Genomic DNA, 19,528 nt, shown 5'->3' on the forward strand with positions numbered 1-19,528 from the left:
TGCTGACTCATTAAAATTTGACCAGCATCTTCTTTTTTTTCCCTCAAATAATTTTTATTAAGGATTATATTAAACAAGTAAACTAATATAACAACCTAATAAAGAAATACATTAAAAAAATAAAAAGTATATATATTTTTGTTTTTTAAAAAAATAAAAGATTTAGTTTGGTTAAGGAAAACCAAAACAAGACAAAAGAAAAAAAAATGGAAGAAAAAAATTGCAGAAGAAACTTTCCCCTTGATCCCTAGCAAGTATAGTCAGCATTAATAACTTATCACTGTCTCCTAAAATATAACCAAATACTTCTTCATTCCATACCTCATCCTATTTTCTATAAGCCCACCTCTAAATCTTCAGCTCTTCTTATTAATCAGCAAAAGTCCAGTAAGGGTTATCAGAAATAATCTGTTTAATCCATTTAAAAACTTTGCAAAGTCAGCATTATAATCACCCTTTTGCTTTATATCGCAAAAAAGAAAATTCTTACAAAACTTTAAACACATAACTTTCTTCCTTTCTAAATGAACTGAAAAGAAACTCATCCACCAAATAACAGACTTGCAATTCTGAAGGTTTTCAATCTTAAACAAACAATAAGGAAAAAAAACCCTCTAAAGTGATTTAAAAGTTGAGGTCAAACTTCGAGCCCATGAAAGGCTACATGGGCATGGGCAGCTCTGAGCATGATGGAATCCCGCAACTCCTAGCTGATCACAAGAGACTGCAACAACATCATTGTCTGCTATCTAGTCATCAAAAAACAATGGTCCAGAGTACATACGGGTAATCTCAAGATCTCTCCTTAATCCAGAAAGAATTTTCAGCAGTCTGGATCCAGATCCAGCTGCCTTTTCAGCCATAATATCTCCTGCAATCCGTGGAATGTCAGTTCACCATTCCTCACTGGAAGTGACTCCTCACCAGAAGTGACTCCTCACATTTTCCATAATATATTATATTGCAAAGATTATGTGGTTTTTAGTAAGATAAGGCATAATCTAGATTTTGTCCAATCACCCCCACATATAAAACTTAGAATTCAGAATTTGCTGCTGAACCTCTGGCTATTTGGGAACTGGGTGTGAAACTGTTCTACCTCCAGGTTTTTTTATTATGTGCCATTAAGTCATTGTTGACTCTTAGTGACCACATAGATAAATTTTCTCCATGACAATCTCTTCCTAACCTGGTCTTTCACGTCTCCCAATGGTGCCTCATTGCCACTGTAACTGAGTCCATCCACCTTGTTGCTGGTTGTCCTCTTCTTTTCTTTTCTTCTTTTTCCAGCTTTAGAGCCTTCTCCAGAGATCTACCTCCAATGAAGGAAAATGATGAATTATGCACTGCTGGACTTTTTTTAAAAAGCACAGAAAAAAGTAGGAAGTTCAGATAAATAAAAATAGTATTTTTTTTCCTTTTAAAAAAGTTTCTGCTGCATTTTGAACTAGCAACCTTTTATTTACAGAATAAGAGTCATAACAATTGTGCTATTATAGCATTCATGATAAAATGTGGGAAAACATTGTAAGCACTGATGCAGTTGAAGGGGGGTTCTTGTATCTGATGGAGCTAGCCAACCAAAAAATGAAGTGCATTATCTGGAACTGACAGCAGCCTTTGGAAGTGGAGCAGAAAAATATGCCCTGAAGGTCACTTTGATGCTGAGTTGGGGATTAACAGAGGGCAACATTATCTGTTTTTGCCCTTCTGGAACAGTTGCTGGCTTGTTCTGATGACTGGCCAATCAGCAGTGCAGATAAGCTGTCTATGTGATTCAGAGATTCACAGTACTTTTATAGTAAATAGGCTAAGACCAGATATAATTATGCATAATTTTTTTTTAAAGAATGTGAATTTGTCAAGTTTCTCTTTTTTCATTTGTCAAGTTTCTCTCTCTCTCTTTTTAATTTTCTTATTTTTGTGAATGTAACAAATTGAATCTTGTTTCTCATTTTTCCAATCAAAACAGCCAAACATTTAAAAAAAAAATCACACTACAATTTAAATGCATTTATGTAAAGATACTATAAGTAAGGCTACAAAAATATGGACAATCATTGAGTTAGAATTTTTCATATCTTTGTCATACTAATTTTTAGAAATAGTAGCCCTAATTTAAGTGCAAACCTTTACAAATGAACGCATTTTTGTTTGTAATTTTGCCTAATATATAGTTTTTGCAAATTATTTTCCTTAATCTAACACTTTTTTGTATGGTGTTTTTAGGAATATATGCATTTTTGTATAGGCTTTTCAGTAATAAAATAAATGTTTATTTATTAATTTATTGGAGAACTACCTTTGAATTATAATTAAGTTCTGGCTTGTATTAAAAGCAGATTTAAATAATTTTACATTCAAATGCAAATTAAAAGAAATTTTCCTCTATGTTACTTTAGAGTAATATCAATTAAATCAAGGAAATAATTCAATTTAACCAAAGCCCTACCAATTCAAATAGGTGTAGTGTAAACATGATGAGCAGTCAATTGTAACTCTTCATGGTACTTTGTGCAATATTCTGCACCCTTATGTAAAAATGAAACCATTGAATATAAATGAAACTTCTGGGTAAAATATTCATCTAATCCAGCAAATCATTTAAAATGTAATTGATAGGACAAAATAGGGTTACACATTAATAAGCATAGTTGGGCAGCGCAATCTTCAACAGATTTACTCAGAAGTAAATCTGAACTCATGTACTCATAGCCCATTTTAGGAATACAGTACAATGTAAAAACTCAACAAGAACTTGTAAGAAAACAGTGCTTTAAAATAGCTAGAAAACTTTATCTTCAAGGGTTGTTTTTCTACTGCTCCTAACAGCAATTTGATCTGTGCGTTGTTTTAATCTTAACTCTGTTTTTGATGCACATTTGCTGCTTCATTGCCACAAGTCCTGTGGGCAAAGCAGATAGATAGATAGATAGATAGACAGACAGACAGACAGACAGAAGAAGTGACTGGGAGTTTATGAACCATCCTTCTTTTAGAAATGTCAACTTGCATTTTGCTTAGAGCCATGTTTCAAGAACACATGTCACACAATCTTAGCTTTAAAGAAAGAACATATTAAAGACAAGGAAAACGTTACATAAACACAGCACAAAGAAATTAAGAACCCAATTTTGAAAGGTATAAACAGAATGAGAAATGTAATTTAATCATTTGTTTGAAATGCTTTTTGCCCATTTCCCTATGCACATCAGATGGATTTTACAATGATTTCAAAATCAATTTTAAAACATATAAGCACTCATCAAAACCACAAAATAAATATAAAACGCTATATTATTGTAAAAGCAGCGACTTGTTTTTCCTGTCTCTGCTCATGGTGTCTTGATCCTGCAAAATCATGAGCGATATGTTGTAACTGCACAGCAATAATTGTACAGCAGAACAGACAACAGTAATTTCCTAGCATTTCAGTAATCGGTTCATGAGATTACAAAAGAAACTATTGTAATGCTACCACAGTTACCAAACAGGACTACAGAATAGATCATGCACTTATATGAACACACTTTCTCTTTTGAAGCTGTCCCTGGATATTACAACTGCCAGTTTTTTCAAGGAATAAGAGGTGTCCACAACATTCCCAACTCATTAAATCAGCAAGGCTGGCTGGGGAATTCTGGGAATTGAAGTCCACACATCTTAAAGTTGCCAAGGTTGAGAAACACTGCATTAAATATTTCTCATTGATAAATGTGCCATTAAAAAAAAAAAGTTTCACAAATCATATAAACTATATGTATAATTTCATGTTACCATAACTGAAGTCCTGGAAAAGAAGGGAGAGGAGTTACTTGACACAGGATTACTGCATGATAACACATATAGATTAAGAAACAACATGTTTTCAATTGAAGCTAGTTTAAAAATGAAGTGGGTTATGGGATAAGCAAACTCTTGTCTCATTTCACTTCCTGGAGCAGTTGAAAAAATAATTGCAAACAACTTGCTATTTGATTCACCCACCATATGCTAAATCTACAAGAATATTCCCATGTTATGATGCATTTATTTATTTATTTATTTATTTATTTATTTATTTGAATGTGTTATAGCCACCCAGTTCCAAAGGACTCTTCACAGGGACATGGTGATTGATCTCCCTGCTGTATTACAGAAGGTCCTAAGCCCTTCCCCATCATCCTTACTGTACTTTCTGATGAACCAGAGGAGAATCCCTTTAGTCACTTTCCATATTTTTCCAAAGTAAATTCCCCTCTATGTCTTTATTCAGGAGGAAGAGAATGGAAAAAACCCTTCAGCTTTCAGCCTTTCTTGTCTATTCTGTAGCTAGGATATACGGTGGGCTAAATTTCTTGTCAGAGATAGACTGTTTTTGGAAAAGATAAGGTTGCTGAGCTCATTTAAAAAACAAGAGAGGAAAGGGAAAGAGAAATAAAATGAACCCTGCAGAGTTTAACTTGCGCTATCTTCCAAGCAGGAAAATAATCCAGACACCTGCATACACAAATGAGGTAGGGAAAAATAGGACTAAAGATACAAAGAAACTACTTAGATCAATTTGTAACACATATGTTAAAAGAATCCTATGTGCATCTGACTCCATATATCCCCAGGTGGCCATTTCCATCTGTTTCTCCAGTGCTGCTCTGGGACAGGGTGTTTTTCTTACCTGGTAGGAGGCAGTCTCAGAAGAGATGCCTCTCCTCCCAGAATGGAGGACTAGAGAGCAAAGGGCCCCTCCCTTTATTCAAGCTCGCAAAAAACCTTCATGTTCCTGATAGCTGAGTTTGCTTCCCAGGCTTTGCCGATTTCTTCCCACTGTCTAGATCGACAAGATTAGCTTTGATTAATTCTACTCTATCTGAATCTCTTGTGGGGTTTTTTCCCCTTCATTATGCATGTTCACAAAACATACTTATCCAGGTCTGTTAAAGACAACAATGGTGGTATTTGCATAACATCCTAAGCTTGATTAGTTTTAACCTTGGTTAAGCCATTGTTGTTTAATATTCCAGTTGTTAAGTCAATAATCAGAGTAAATGTGTTGTATGAATCCATCCAGTGTAAAAAGTAGTTCTGTATCAATCACCAACTATCAGCATAACTAAAACATGAAATTAAAGAGAAACAGATTTCTTATAAGTGTAGTTCTCCAAAATCAAGTGTTATCTTCTAGAACAACTAATTTCCAAAAAGAGTTAATTGATCCCCGTGGCTACTGGGGGGAGGGGCTGAAATGTGCCAAGAAGCGTAGATCTTTTTTCACTCCAGTTTTGCAGAAATAGTGATGTACTTCTAGAACTAGAACATGACTCTGCTGATTGCAACAGGGCATGACTGGGGCATTCACATGATAGAAATTAGACCAGCCTCTTTACTATAACACAGGCTCTGTACTATAGTCCTTCTCCCCCATGATAGCAACTCTTCTATACTTTGAAACTAAATGAATGCATTATTAGGATAAATTGCTTTTGTCCAATTCCAAGCACATACTTAGTCAAGAGCAAGTTGTTCAGAGACTTAGATAGAATGAGAAATATGCACTGAAAGAATAGGGAGGTGATTACATATGCAGAAACACTGAACAGAAAACATTGCTGAAATTATGAAAATTGTCTTACTTTTTTTTATATTTACCCACATATAATGATACCCTTGCTTTGTCACAGTCAGGGGAAGGCCCTTGATAGGAAAGGAAAGCACTTGCTATTGATACAGCAATTCAGAATTTAGCATGATATTGCTATGGCACCTGTGGTTACCTGGTTTTCATTAGATTCAAGCTTGAAGAGTGTTTTAGGGAGCTGGGATTCATGATTAAAATGTTGTACAAGTAACACTCATTCTACGAAGAAAGCTGTCCTTCAAGCATCCCAGTAGCAGGCACTGTGACCTCCAACCTGTTATGGGTGAAAAGAAGACAGTGTTCCTTTTTTGCATGTTCCTTTCCACTCCTGGGGTGCAGAAGATCTTACTCTGGCTGCCAAGTGCCCCAACCTGATAGACTCCCTCTCTCCATACCACTGAAAAAGAAGGAATACTGCACAGCCTCACTCACCTTCACCTGACATCCTAACATGGATTTCAGCCACAAAAGTGAGAAAAGGAAACAGCTTGCAGAGCCACGTGGCTCTCTCTCTGCTCACCTTAAGACATCCAACCGTAGCTTCCTCCCTGCTTGCATTTTATTCCTCCAGATAATGCTACATTCTTTCCCTCTTCTTTTCCCACAAGCTGTTCCCTTCCCAGTCTGGATCAATGTGCTAGGAATATTTGGAGGGAACATGGTGACCCCCACAATCCCATCTGCCTGCTACATTGTTAAAGCCACAAATATCAAGCCAACCTGTTCCCTATCCTGACATGTGGTCATGAAATCCTGGATAGTTCAGGCTATTGATTTATTTCTGGCCAGCCTGAGATTTCAGGTGCTAATTGGAATACAAGTTTTTTTTGGGGGGGGGGAATCAGGCAAATTATAATACTAATTTAGTCATTAAATATCAAAACTTTGATCCTGTATACTATTCACCTTGCAACTACCAGAAGACTTACCAGTTATTATTCCTGTTTCTGTCTATGCTGGGGTAAAAAGTGGCAAAATAACTAAATCACTTACTGGATGCACAGCTCCTAAGCTAAAACAGAGTTGGCTCCTTGATTTATACTGTTGTGCAATTTCAGCTATGGTTAGTTTCTAGTTCAGTGTTTTGAATGAACACATATAAACCACGATTCAGTTAATCACAGGATGTGTGAGCATAGTGTCTAGTGAGCAAGTTTCCATTGACTGTAGGAGCAATCCATGAGAAACTAAGTTATTGCAAGTACTGTAAACTTTGTAGAGAATTGGGCGGGTGTAGTGTTTGGGGCACAATATATTAAGGACAACACTGACAAACTCCTTAAAAATAAACTGAGCATAGTAGATCCGATGCAGGAATTAATTGCTGACTTTGGGTCATGGGGATTTAATCTAGGCCAACTGGAATCATTTGGTCAAGACCACAGAAAGTTTCTTTTGCTAGTCATATAAAGTTTTTAAGGTCAAGAAGGAGAAAAAAATAAATTTACATAATTCATGTTCAGATATAGTTTAGCTAATTTGTTTTCTGCTGTCAATTCAGTCTGAGTCAATATACACCATCTGAATAGCTCAACAATCATATATTACATGCACAGATTCAATAATACACATTGCAGTGGTTGTAAATGAAAAGTTTATAGAGTCAACTGGAAAACACAATATCATTTTGTGTTAATACTGATCCTTTCACATAACATTGTTTTTCAAAACCTAATGCTTTCCAACAGTAGGCTATTATTGATCTTAGGTTAAAAGTTTATAACAAAAGTTTTGTTCTAGAACTTTGAAAATATAGGTAAACTGGGATTTAGACAAAAATACAAACTACAGAAGTTGTATTTGATGTTTCTCTGCCATATTTAATACCTACAGATGCGTGCATATATACAAACACACACACACATGCACACACACACACATACATATCAGCAAGACAAAAGAAGATTTGAACCTTTGAAAACAAATACCTCAATTCTAAACTGCATTTTTATATTCTGTTCACAAGTTCTGCAATCCACCATGCATCAGTAAATAAAGTATGACAAATGTTCATTCAAAAGAAATCTCAAATTAACTTCTAATCTGATAAAGGTAATTTGTTTTCCTTGTGACTCACATCCCGAAATGAAATATAATATAAATTCTGTATGACACAAACCTTTTTCATTTCTCATTTGAGAATGTACATCAGATTACTGAGTTTCAGAAATTGATGGAAAGAAATGTTGGCAAATGCATCACTCCAGTCTGCTATCACTAACTGAACACAGAAAAAAGACATTTTAATTAAGCCACTTAGAGAGTAGAAAACTAAGTAAAAGAAAAATAAAACTCAATATAATTTATAATTCTTTTCATCTTAATATACATATCCATGACATTAATTTATCCTACTTTGCACTGGTTATTCTTTGTGTGTGTGTTTATTAGGCTAGACAGTTCTGCAGTCAGGCTGATTTGCAACTGGTTGAAAAACTGCACCCAAAGGTCATCAATGGTTCTGTATCATCCTGGAAGGAAATATTAAGTTAGTTACTCTGGGCTCCATCCTTGGCCAAGTGCTATTCATTAACTTAGAGGATGAAATGGAATGGATGATCAAATGTGAAGATTGTAAGGGCTGAATCTGGCAAGCAGGAAGTAGAGAGTCTGACAAAACAAAATAATAATATGGTTAATAAGAAAGACAAAAAAGTCTGGATAGTGGACATTGCAATACCCGGAGACAGCAGAATAGAAGAGAAAGAACCGGATAAAATCACAAAATATAAAGACCTGCAAATAGAAGTAGAATGACTATGGCAAAAGAAAGCAAAAACAGTACCAATAGTTATAAGCGTCTTAGGTGCAATCCCAAAACATCTGGAGCACCACTTGAAGACCATCGGCATTGACAAAATCATCATCAGTCAATTGCAAAAGGCAGCTTTACTTGGAACAGCTTACATCCTATGATAATACCTTTAACACCATCAAACCATCAAAAAACATATCTGCCTATCCCAGGTCCTTGGGAAGGACTCGATAGGTGGATAAAAATGCCAAATCTGGTCTAAACATCTGGTTGATTGTGCAACCAACCATTATCACCATCACCATCATCATCATCCTTATATCTTGCGACAATACCTTTAACACAATCAACCAACAACATCTGCCTATCCCAGGTCATTGGGAAGGACTCAATAGAGGGATAAATATGCCAAATCCAGTCTAAACATCTGGCTGACAGCATAAAAACAACAGAATAAGGTTGCCTGCATTGAAACTTGTTACAAAAAACAGTAGCACAAGTATTAAAAGATGCCAATATCAAATATAAGCACTGATGTACTGCACAGCTGCAGTTATAACTGAAGATCTTGGATGCAACATCAACAAATAAGAAAAAAAGCCAAACACTGCAGCACCAAAATGAAAGATCAGATTGGAAAATAAGATCAGCATGCTAAGATCAGATGCAAGCAAGCTAAAACAGATGAAAGAAAAGAAGCTGAAGAACAAGAAGACCAAAGAATACCAGATCAAGAAATATCACCTAGACACAAGGAAGATCAAAGAAGCCCTGGAAATAATAAAGCAGCAAATAACAGCCACAGCCAAGAAAATCAGCAGATATGAAGTTTGAATTGCACACTATAGGCAGAATCTCCAATTTCAGTCAAATCAGAAACGTTTCTACCAATCCGTCAATGGAGAAACTGCAATGAACCAGCCAACACCTGACAAAGAAGAAACAGTGCATTTCTGGGCACAGCTATGGGACAACCCAGAGAAATACAACAAGAATGCAGCTTGGATAAGATAAGGAGGTGGATAAGAATAAAAAAGAAGCTGAAATGAAAGAACTTGTAGTAACAGCAGAAATGGTGGAGAAAAGGGCAAGGAAGATCAAGAATTGGTCAACACCAGGTAAAGATGAACTGCATAGTTTTTGGTTGAAACATTTGACTACTCTGCACCCACTTATTGCCAAGCAGTTTAACAACAGACTGCAAGGAGGTGAAATTGAAGATTGGTTAACTTCTGGCAAAACCTACCTGATAATAAAAGATTCAACAAAGGGGCAGCACCAGGCAATTTCATGCCAATTACCTGCTTGCCAACAACTTTCAAATTGCTAACTGGTGTTGTAGCTGATGCAGTCCAACAGCATCAGGTTGAAAACAAATTCTTTCAACCTGAGCAGAAAGGAAACTGCCCAAACAGCAGAGAGACAAAAGATCAGCTCCTGACATGATAAAAGAAGGAAGACCAACTTGAATGTAGCTTGGATTGATTAAAAGACGGCATTTGACTTCCTGCCACATGTCTTGATAATCAAGTGACTAGAAATACAGGAGTCAGTAGAAATATCAGAAGCTTTGTGAAAAGATCAATGGCACAATGGAAAAGACAGTTGTTGGTCAATGGTGATAGACTGTGAAAGGTTAACATCAAGAGAGGAATCTTTCAAGGAGACTCACGATCATCACTACTATTTGTCATTGCATTGATTCCTCTGTCAACAATACTGAACAAGTCAGGCCATGGCTATCAAACATCAAAAACATCTGCCAGGCTATCCCACCTCCTTTACATGGTCGATCTGAAGCTGTATGGAAAAACACCATCTGAAATAGAATCACTGCTCAACACTGTCCAAATATATAGCCAAGATATTGCAATGGAGTTTGGACTGAACAAATTACCACCCTTACCATCAACAGGGGGAAAATAGTGAAAATTGAAGGAATCAAGATGCCCTATGGAAATAACATCAAGAGTCTGGATGAAGAAGATCACTACAAATACCTGCGCATCCTTCAGGCTGACAACATCCAATACACTGAAGGCAAGAAAAAGGTTAGTAGTGAATACATCAGAAGAGTGAAGAAGATCTTAAAGTCCAAACTCAGTGGTGGAAATATCATCAAGGTGATTAACACCTAGGCAATTCCAGTCATTAGATATATAGCTGGAATAGTGGACTGGACTGAAGCTGAACTAGAAGGCCTGGATAGGAAGACCAGAAAAATAATGACAATGAATCATGCCTTTCATCCACCCAGCCACATTGACAGACTCTATTTACCAATGATCATAGGTGGGCATGGAATGTTGCAAATACACCAACAGTTGAAGAAATAAGAAAGGGCGTTGGAAGAATATCTGAAGGACAGTGAAGAAGATGCACTGAAGCTAGTACACCGTGAAGGCTTACTGAATACGAAAGAGACCAAAGTGGCCTATAAGAAAGACCACAGGAAGAATAGAAAGGACATGGCAAGGCAAAGTATTACATGGCCAGTACATAAAGAAACTAGCAGGCAAAGCAGATAACAAGAAGACCTGGCTATGCTAAGAGCAGGAAAGTTGAAGAAAGAGCAAAGGGGCTAATTCTGGCTGTACAAGACCAAGCCTTAAGAACAAATGCATATAAAGCCAGAATTGAGAGGACAGCAACAGGCAGCAAATGCCATCTCTGCAAAGAAGCTGAAGAAACAGTGGACCACCTCGTTAGCTGCTGCAAGAAGATAGCACAGACTGATTACCAAAAAAGCATGACAAAGTAGCAACAATGGTGCATTGGAATATCTGCAAGAAATACTATTTGCCTACAAGCAAGGACTGGTAGGATCCCAAAGTAGACAAAGTAAAACAAAAACAAAAATGAAGAAGCTAAAGTACTCTGGGACTTTAGAATTCAAACACACAAGCACCTGCCACACAATACCCCAGACTTAACAATTGTTGCTAAGAAAGACAAAAAAGTCTGAATAGTGAACATTGCAATACCTGGAGACAGCAGAAGAGAAGAGAAAGAACTGGAGAAAATCACCAAATATAAAGACCTGCAAATAGAACAACTATGGCAAAAGAAAGCAAAGATACCAATAGTAATAGGTGCCTTGAATGCAATTCCAAAACATTTGGAGCACCACTTGAACACCATCAGCATTGACAAAATCACTATCAGTCAATTGCAAAAGGTGACTTTACTTGGAAAAGCTTACATCCTGCGACGATACCTTTAGTATGATTAAATAACAACATCTGCCTATCCCAGATCCTTGGAAAGGACTCGATAGGTAGCCAAAAATGCCAAATCCAGTCTAAACATGTGGCTGACTATGCAACCAACAATAATAAATTAAATTTGTATGCTGCCTGACTCTGGGCAGCTCACAACAATCAAACAAAGAAATTACAATCAAATCAATAAAACATAAAAGATAAAGATAAATATTGTGCAAGTGCCCTCAACATACATGGTGAATAAACAGATGGCAAACATTGGTTGCCATGTAAGAAGGAGATAAGTGTTTAACCCTGGAACAAACATATAAATATGATTACATTCCTAGAATCTGCAGTACGTGATCTTCATCACTGTAAGAGCTTCTTTCACATCTGCAATAAAAACCATATATATATATATATATCTGAGTCTTTTCCTTGAATCTTCTGTTGCTAAACTCATTAGTGTGTTTTGCATTCCTAAAGAGAGATTTATTGCCACGCCCAAGGTGAAGCTCTGACAGAAAACATCAAGTTAGAGGTACTGGAAAATGACCTTGACAGATTTCAACTTTGGATCAGATCCACAAGGATGATGTTCAGCTGTGACAAGGGTAGATCACACATCTAGTTAAGGCAAATCACGAATATGCATATAGGATTGGAAAAGCACAAATTGGCAGCAGTGCTAGTGTACCATCAAAATATGTCTGTTTGCTAAAAAAATCATTTAAGAATGCCGGTTGCTGACAATAAAGATATTCCATTCAAACCCCTGGCCCTGGTGCACATTTTGAGTATGCCATGTCAGAGGTGTGATGTATTCCAAAGCACAATACACTGTATCCTAGTAAAACATTTGGAAATTAAATGGAGTTAGGACAAGTAATGAGGCCTGCACATTGACTGAAGACCAATTTTTCTATCTTCTACATAAGACCAAGGAAGATATATAAAAGGATAAGGAAGATATATAGGTAAGGAAGATTTAGATATAGATAAGGAAGATATATAAAAAATAATAATTACCTACTGTATGTCAGCATTTTAGAAGCTCTTTGCACATCCACATTCTGCCTACAGCTCAGCCACAGCTGTTGCTCGAATATCTGGTCTTGATAGTCAACACAAGTATTTCTCAAGTGATTATCACCAGATTGTCTGCCAGATTTAAATCAGTCCCCATTTCCATGATCATTTCAGTATATGCATACTAAGTGATAAAGTAGCACACTTTTTAAAAACAAAACTTAAGTTGTGTTAAATAACTGCATAGATTTCATTATTCCTGATTTATCCAGTATGCTCTTAGGCTGACTGCTTTCTCTGATGTAGAAAAATGAGGAAAAGAAATTCTTAGTAAATTGCATCATTACTGCTGCCCTGTATATCCTAGACTATCCAGAGAATATAGATTGCAAGCTCTCTAGGAAATTGTTGTAGATCTATATCTAAATCTTCCTTATCTATATATCTTCCTTATCCTTTTATATATCTTCCTTGGTCTTATGTAGAAGATACAAAAATTGGTCTTCAGTCAATGTGTAGGGGCCCCCTTTTTTTTTATTCCTCTCAAACCTCAGCAGGTAGCAACACCTGGTGCAATATAACTGAGCTTGGAAGCTATATAGCTTTTGGCATAGCTAGCATTTAGCAAGTGAGAAAAAATCTTGTAAGATAGCAATAGCAAACCATTATTGCTGTCACAAATAACACTGCATTGGATGTGTCCATATAGTCACCAAGAATGAAGCCCAGTTCAAAGGATTTTCACCTTTTGTATTACATTGTAAGCATAACTGGATTGTTATATATTAGAAGAAGGCTCATGGGCAGCTTCATTAAGAGGAAGCCACTACATACTTCCTCTTAAAGAACACTGAAAGTTGGGACAAGTAATAAAGAATATTAGAGAATGAGAAGATCTATAACTTATTAAAAAAAAAAAATCCCCTTTCAGCCCTATGGGTGGTACGTGTCTTTCTCAGTCTTGGGTCCTCTACCAGAGGCCTGGGAGCTTGAGGGTTCTGCACAGTATCTTAGCTGTTCCTAGCACTGCACTCTTCTGGACAGAAAGCTCTGATGTTGTTCCTGGGATCTGTTGGAGCCACTCTCCCAGTTTAGGGGTCACAGCCCCAAGTGCTCTTACACCACTGGGACCACTTTGGCCTTTACTTTCCACATCCTCTCTATTTCCTCCTTCAGGCCCTGGTACTGCTCCAGCTGATCATGCTCCTTCTTCTTGATGTTGCTGTGACTTGGCACTGTTACATCTATCACCACCACTGTCTTCTGGTCCTTGTCTACTACCACAATGTCTGGCTGATTGGCTGTCTCTGGATCTGGAAGTCCCACAAAATCTTTGCCCTGTTATTCTCCACAACCTTCTGTGGAATCTCCTATTTGGATTTGGGACAGTCTAGCCCATACACTGTGCAGATGCTCCTGTACAAAATGCCAGCTACTTGGTGGTGCCATTCAATGTATGCTGTTCCTGCCTGCATCTTATGCTCTGCTACTATGAGTTGGACTGTCTCTGAGGCCTCACTGCACAGTCTGCACCTTGGGTCCTGTCTAGTGTGGTAGACTCCTGCTTCTATGGATCTGGTGCTTAGTGCCTGTTCTTGTGCTGCTATGTTCAATGCCTCAGTGCTATCTTTTAGTCCAGCCCTTTCCAACCACTGGTAGGATTTCCCAATGTCAGCCACCTCAGCTATCTGTCGATGGTACATCCCATGCAGGGGCTTGTTTTGCCATGGCACTTCCTCTGCTTGAACTTCCTCCCATGTCTGCTGCTGCCTCAGGCATTCTCTCAGCAGCTCATCTTTGGGTGCCATCTTACTGATGTACTCCTGGATGCTTTGGGTTTCATCAAGGTCAGTGGCTTTGACACTCACCAGACCCTGCCTGTCCTCTTTGCAGCTGGTGTACAGTCTCTGGGTGTTGTGAGGAGCTTCCGGGTCTTCACATCAGCAGCCTCCATATCCTCCTTTGGCCAGTTCACTGTTCTGGCAGGGTATCTAATGACTGACAGGGTGTATGTGTTGATGGTGTGGATCTTGTTCTTCCCATTGAGCTGGCTCTTAAGGGTCTGTCTTATCCTTTGGTGGTACTTGGATGCTGCTGTCTTCTTTGCCTCCTCATCATAGTTCCCATGTGACTGTGGGATACCAAGGTACTTGGTAGCTGGTCTGTATGTCTGCTATATGGCCTGCTGGTAGTTCCACCCCATCAGTCTTAACTACTTTCCCTCTCTTTACTACCATCCAGCCACATTTCTCCAGTCTGAATGACATCCCAATGTCCTTACTGTAGATCTGTGTCAGGTGGATCAGCAAGTTGATTCTCATTCACTCTTAGCATATAGCTTGATATCATCCATGTAGAGGTGGCTGATGGTAGTTTCACTCTTGAACTTGTATCCGTATCCAGTCCTTGTGATTATCTGTCTGAGGGGGTTCAAGCCTATGCAAAACAGCAGTGGGGACAGTGCATCACCTTGGTATATATGCTGCACTTGATGGCCACTTGTGTGAGCTGTCTTGAGTTGACTTCCAGCGCTATACAATCAGCAAGAACTGTAAACTTTTCTAAAATGAAATGACATGCTCAGGATATCCAAGCCTGATTTTGAATAAAGGAAGGTCAATTGTCATAAAATTTCAAACTGAAATACCTTTTACTGAAGGTTAAAGTATCACCTGTGCCTAAGTTTGCAAAAATAAGAGGATGGGGGAAACGAAAACTTCTAATTCATTGCTTACTCTTAGAGAAAATGAAGACAAGCAATGTAAATGGATTGAGGAGCATTTGCATAATTTAGGTAATTAAGCTAGCAGATGGTTAATGCAATTTATTGTAAGAGAATGTTAAATAATTGGTTTGGGAAAATGTACCAAATGGAACAATCATATAGTGCAATGAATGGGCGACAAAGAAGGAGAGAGATTTTATATTACTGAATAAGAAAATAAGAAGCCATCCATAGATATACACAGAAACAGAATGTATTTTATTTTCAAAATAACAAAATTTATAATGTAGACATTGCAGCTGGATTACCATTATTACTTTGTATACAATAAAGGTAAATTAAATTGAACCACTAGAACAATACTGTCCAGATTAAATATCACAATCTACAAATGAAAAGATACACCATCCAAGAATGGTTTATTTAGACAAACAATGGAATTTCATTAGTCAATTTTCTTGCAGGGTAAAGATATATTTGGCAAACAGAATTCCTGATTGTGTTGCACCTATGATTAAATAGGACTCTCTGCAATCCCATTGACACAATTTTTTCTGCCTCAGTGCACAACCAGACAGCCACATAAAATGTTCTCTATCAGTCCTTGAGCTAGCAGAAAAGTATGACAGCAAAAAATGTGCTGTCCTAACTACCAAACCCTGTTCTACCAAATAAAGATGGAACTACCCTTACTGCTTTAATCTGGGACAAATTAAAGGAAGTGGTTGGTGGATTCCTGAAGCTTCATCTTCCCTGCCACCAAGTGTTGCCTGCTGGGAAGGAAACCACTAATCACTCCCTAACACAAGATGGGGTGAAGTGAAGAGACTGCAGGCAGGTAATGTTTTAAATGGCTCTTTTAGCCAACTGTCAAACTGGTAACAAGTTGATGGAATGGAGGACAGTAACCTGTGGATAGTCAGGCTATTTCTGAAGACAAGCCTGGTGCTCTTTGAATGTTCAACTGGTATGCAAAAATAGCCTGGCTGACAGGTTGCAGGTGCAAAGGAAGGACATGACATGAGATCAGGACTGATAATGAGGGAGCTCTGTTCTCAGCTATAATGATGATAATGGAGAACATCTCCTCACGTAGCTAGCAGAAACCAGAAGTAGCCAGTACATAGCCATGGAGCCAGAATGGTGGTACCCTGCCGAACAGTACAAACAGTAAAAAGTATGGCCATAGAACCAGAAAAACACAGTTGGCCAAACCCATGTAATCATTGAAGCATGCTACATCATATCCATGGCAAAAATGTATATGGGGAAAGTGGAATTCTGCAGTCTGTCTCAAACAATCAAGCAGAAACCCAAGACAAAACACAAAAAAGAACAACAAAACACACACTCACACAATGATAAAAACAAAACACACAACAAAACACAGAAAGACAAACAATCAAGCAGAAAACAATACCCTAATCAAAGAACTACCAAGGAGAAAACCCCACCCCCACCAACACTGGCAGGGCAAGCTACTATATATAAACAGGGAGCAAACGGCACACTCACTAGCAATGATGAAGATAGTTGGATAATGAAATATCTGCAAGCAAACAACCAAGCTCAGAGAGGACCAAGGACTCCACAGTCTGGTCTCACATTATTTGCTTCACCTTTCAAGTCTTTGCTAGGAAAAATGGACCAGCAGTGGGAAATATAAGTAAAAGACTATAATTCACTGATCAGAAGCTGTGGCTCTGACATTAGACTATTTTAGGGTTTGTTAAACATTTCATTCAATCAGTGTCACTACTGCCCATACGTTAGATAGCATTATGTGTCAAGACTTCATTTGTATAAAATAGAAAACAATATGATGTACAAGGCATGGATTCAGAAAAGGCTATGATGTAGTGGAGTGGCTTCTCCCTTAAGCATGCAAACAGGATGCAGATTTTGCCATTTAAATATTAGCTACGGCCCTCTGCGCTTGAATGAACTGCTCACTCTTGAGGTAAAACAATAAGACTGATGAATGACATAATAAAAATGGATGGAATTAAGCAAATCACACATAACAAAAGGCTTAGCATTGCTCAAGCTAATATTGCAATTTTCGTATTATAACAGAACTGCCCATACCCAGTCATGTCCCCTTTCTATTTTATTTGGTTAATTATATTTCCAGCTAGACACAGTGTTTGTAAAGAGTCTGAGTCTTTTTCTTCAGCTGCAGTAATGCATTTAGGTGAACTATTATCTACTTTACCTTCATTTCAAACTGCCATTCCTTTTTTCCGTAGCCAGCATCTTGGAAAAATGGGAGGGATTCAGTCTTATCAGAAATTAAGATCTCCCTAAAAAAAAATATGAGGGGGAAGAAATGTGAGTACAGATTTCTTGATAAATCATCTTTGTTCAAAGGTCATTCTATTCTACTGCTTCAACAGGAGAAAAAAAACCCCCACCATACTATGTAGCTGCCATGAAGACCTGCGTTCTAAGTCTGACCTCCTGCAGTTGAAATTCCTGGCAGAGGAGTGTTGGTTGAGATCATGAGTGTACATGTGCTTTTGAGTGCAGATGATACCATTGTTGGCTGAGAAACCAAATTTAGATTATCCACTTTGTTACATGAAAGTAAGAATTAGATATAGCAAGAATGTCAGTGTTTCTTTTTCCTGCTTATAAAGTTGTAAGGATTTATTGAATAACATACAGTTATGTTAGTTACATTATGTCCTTAGCAAATGCAAGAAGCAAAAGAATTTCAGTAGGTTCAAAGTAAAAGATGCATTCATTGTATATACACATTTACATCCACCAAGCTATTCCCTTTCAGGGTAAACAACATTATGGATATTACAGAAAAACAATAAGAACTGGTAAACAAAAGAAATTAAAAGCAGGGGAAAAAACTAACTAGATCTAGTTTATACCAACATTACAGTAACTGTCTACCCTTCTATTGCTTACACCTTGCTTCCACTTTCATTCACCAATTCATACAATTCATAAAATTCTCATCTCTCTCTGAAGTTCTTATTCAACTATATCTTTATTGTCTTTCCTTTCCTCTTGATCCATGCACCCATTAATTCTTGACAAACTCTTTCCCATCATTTCCCATTTTGCCACAGACATTTGTTAAGTACTCCATTTCCACTGCATTCAATTTACTTTTATGTTTCTCCCAACACATCTAATTCTTACTTTCATATAACAAAGTGGATAATCTAAATTTGGTTTCTCAGCCAACAATGGTATCACCTGCACTCAAAAGCACATGTACACTCATGACCTCAACTAACACTCCTTTGCCAAGAATTTCAACTGCAGGAGCACGGGTCTTTAAGGCAGCTGCAGATCTCACCACAGAGAAGGAATGTAAGACTTCAAAAATATAAACAAGCTTACTTCAAAGGCTGAGGTACCATGCATACAAATCCAAGATGAGGAGCCAGAGCTGAGGGTAGTCTTGTGCAAATCCAAAGGTCACTCTGGGAATCAGAAGCAGTCCACATTCAGAAAGTCAGATCCAAGGCTGGAATGTTTGCCATAACTGACTCCCAAGTTGTTCTTCTGATTCAGACATGCCTCTTTTCCTGAGTCATGCCTCTTGCTTTCAAGTAGTCTCACTGAACATCTACTCACTTGAGTTTTCTGTCTGTGGAGGGCTGAGAGTTTTTTCCTGTTCAGGCTTCTACTTCAGCTAACTTAGCCTGTGGTTGTGTTTTTGCAAAGGGTGGCTGACTGCCTGACCATTCCAGACTTGCAAGCTTATCATCCAATTAAGTCCTTTCTTTCTGAGCCTCATCTGCAGATATATGAGAGCCTGTTAGCTCTTGAGTTGTAAGGATAGAACCTGTCAAGCCCTGCTCAAGTTCAGAGTCTGTCTAATCAGGCAGGCCCATAACATTAGGCTATCTCTAATATCACTACAAGTATTCCTTATACATTTATCCATCAATACATTAAACAACCAAGGGACGTTCACACATCCTTGTCTGATGCTCTGCTCAGTGTTGAACCATTAGCTCTACAGGTGGTCCTCAGTTAATGACCATTTGTTCAGTGACCATTCAAACTTGTGGCGGCACTGAATGAGTGGTACTTATGACCGGTCCTTGAAGTTGCAGCCATTGCAGCACCCCTGTAGTCACGTGATTGTGATCTGGGCACTTGGCAACCAGTCCAGATTTCCAACCCTTGCAGCATCCTGCAGTCACAATCGAGATTTGTGATCTTCCTTA

General features: G+C 37.8%; 1 long non-coding RNA gene across 1 annotated transcript; it reads right to left on the bottom strand.

The window, feature by feature from the left end:
• Nucleotides 1–556: 556 nt before the first annotated feature.
• Nucleotides 557–19,297, bottom strand: LOC148216855 (uncharacterized). Its single transcript, XR_015794660.1, has 3 exons — nt 18,693–19,297; nt 17,545–17,632; nt 557–1,312 (listed from the first exon to the last, which is right to left on the bottom strand). It is a non-coding gene; the product is annotated as an uncharacterized LOC148216855 (long non-coding RNA).
• Nucleotides 19,298–19,528: the final 231 nt, after the last annotated feature.

This window comes from Python bivittatus, unplaced genomic scaffold, assembly GCF_059951505.1.
Source record: "Python bivittatus isolate LINGU-HERP-01145 unplaced genomic scaffold, Pbiv_v1 ctg000070_np1212, whole genome shotgun sequence".
Classification (NCBI taxonomy): Eukaryota; Metazoa; Chordata; class Lepidosauria; order Squamata; family Pythonidae; genus Python; species Python bivittatus.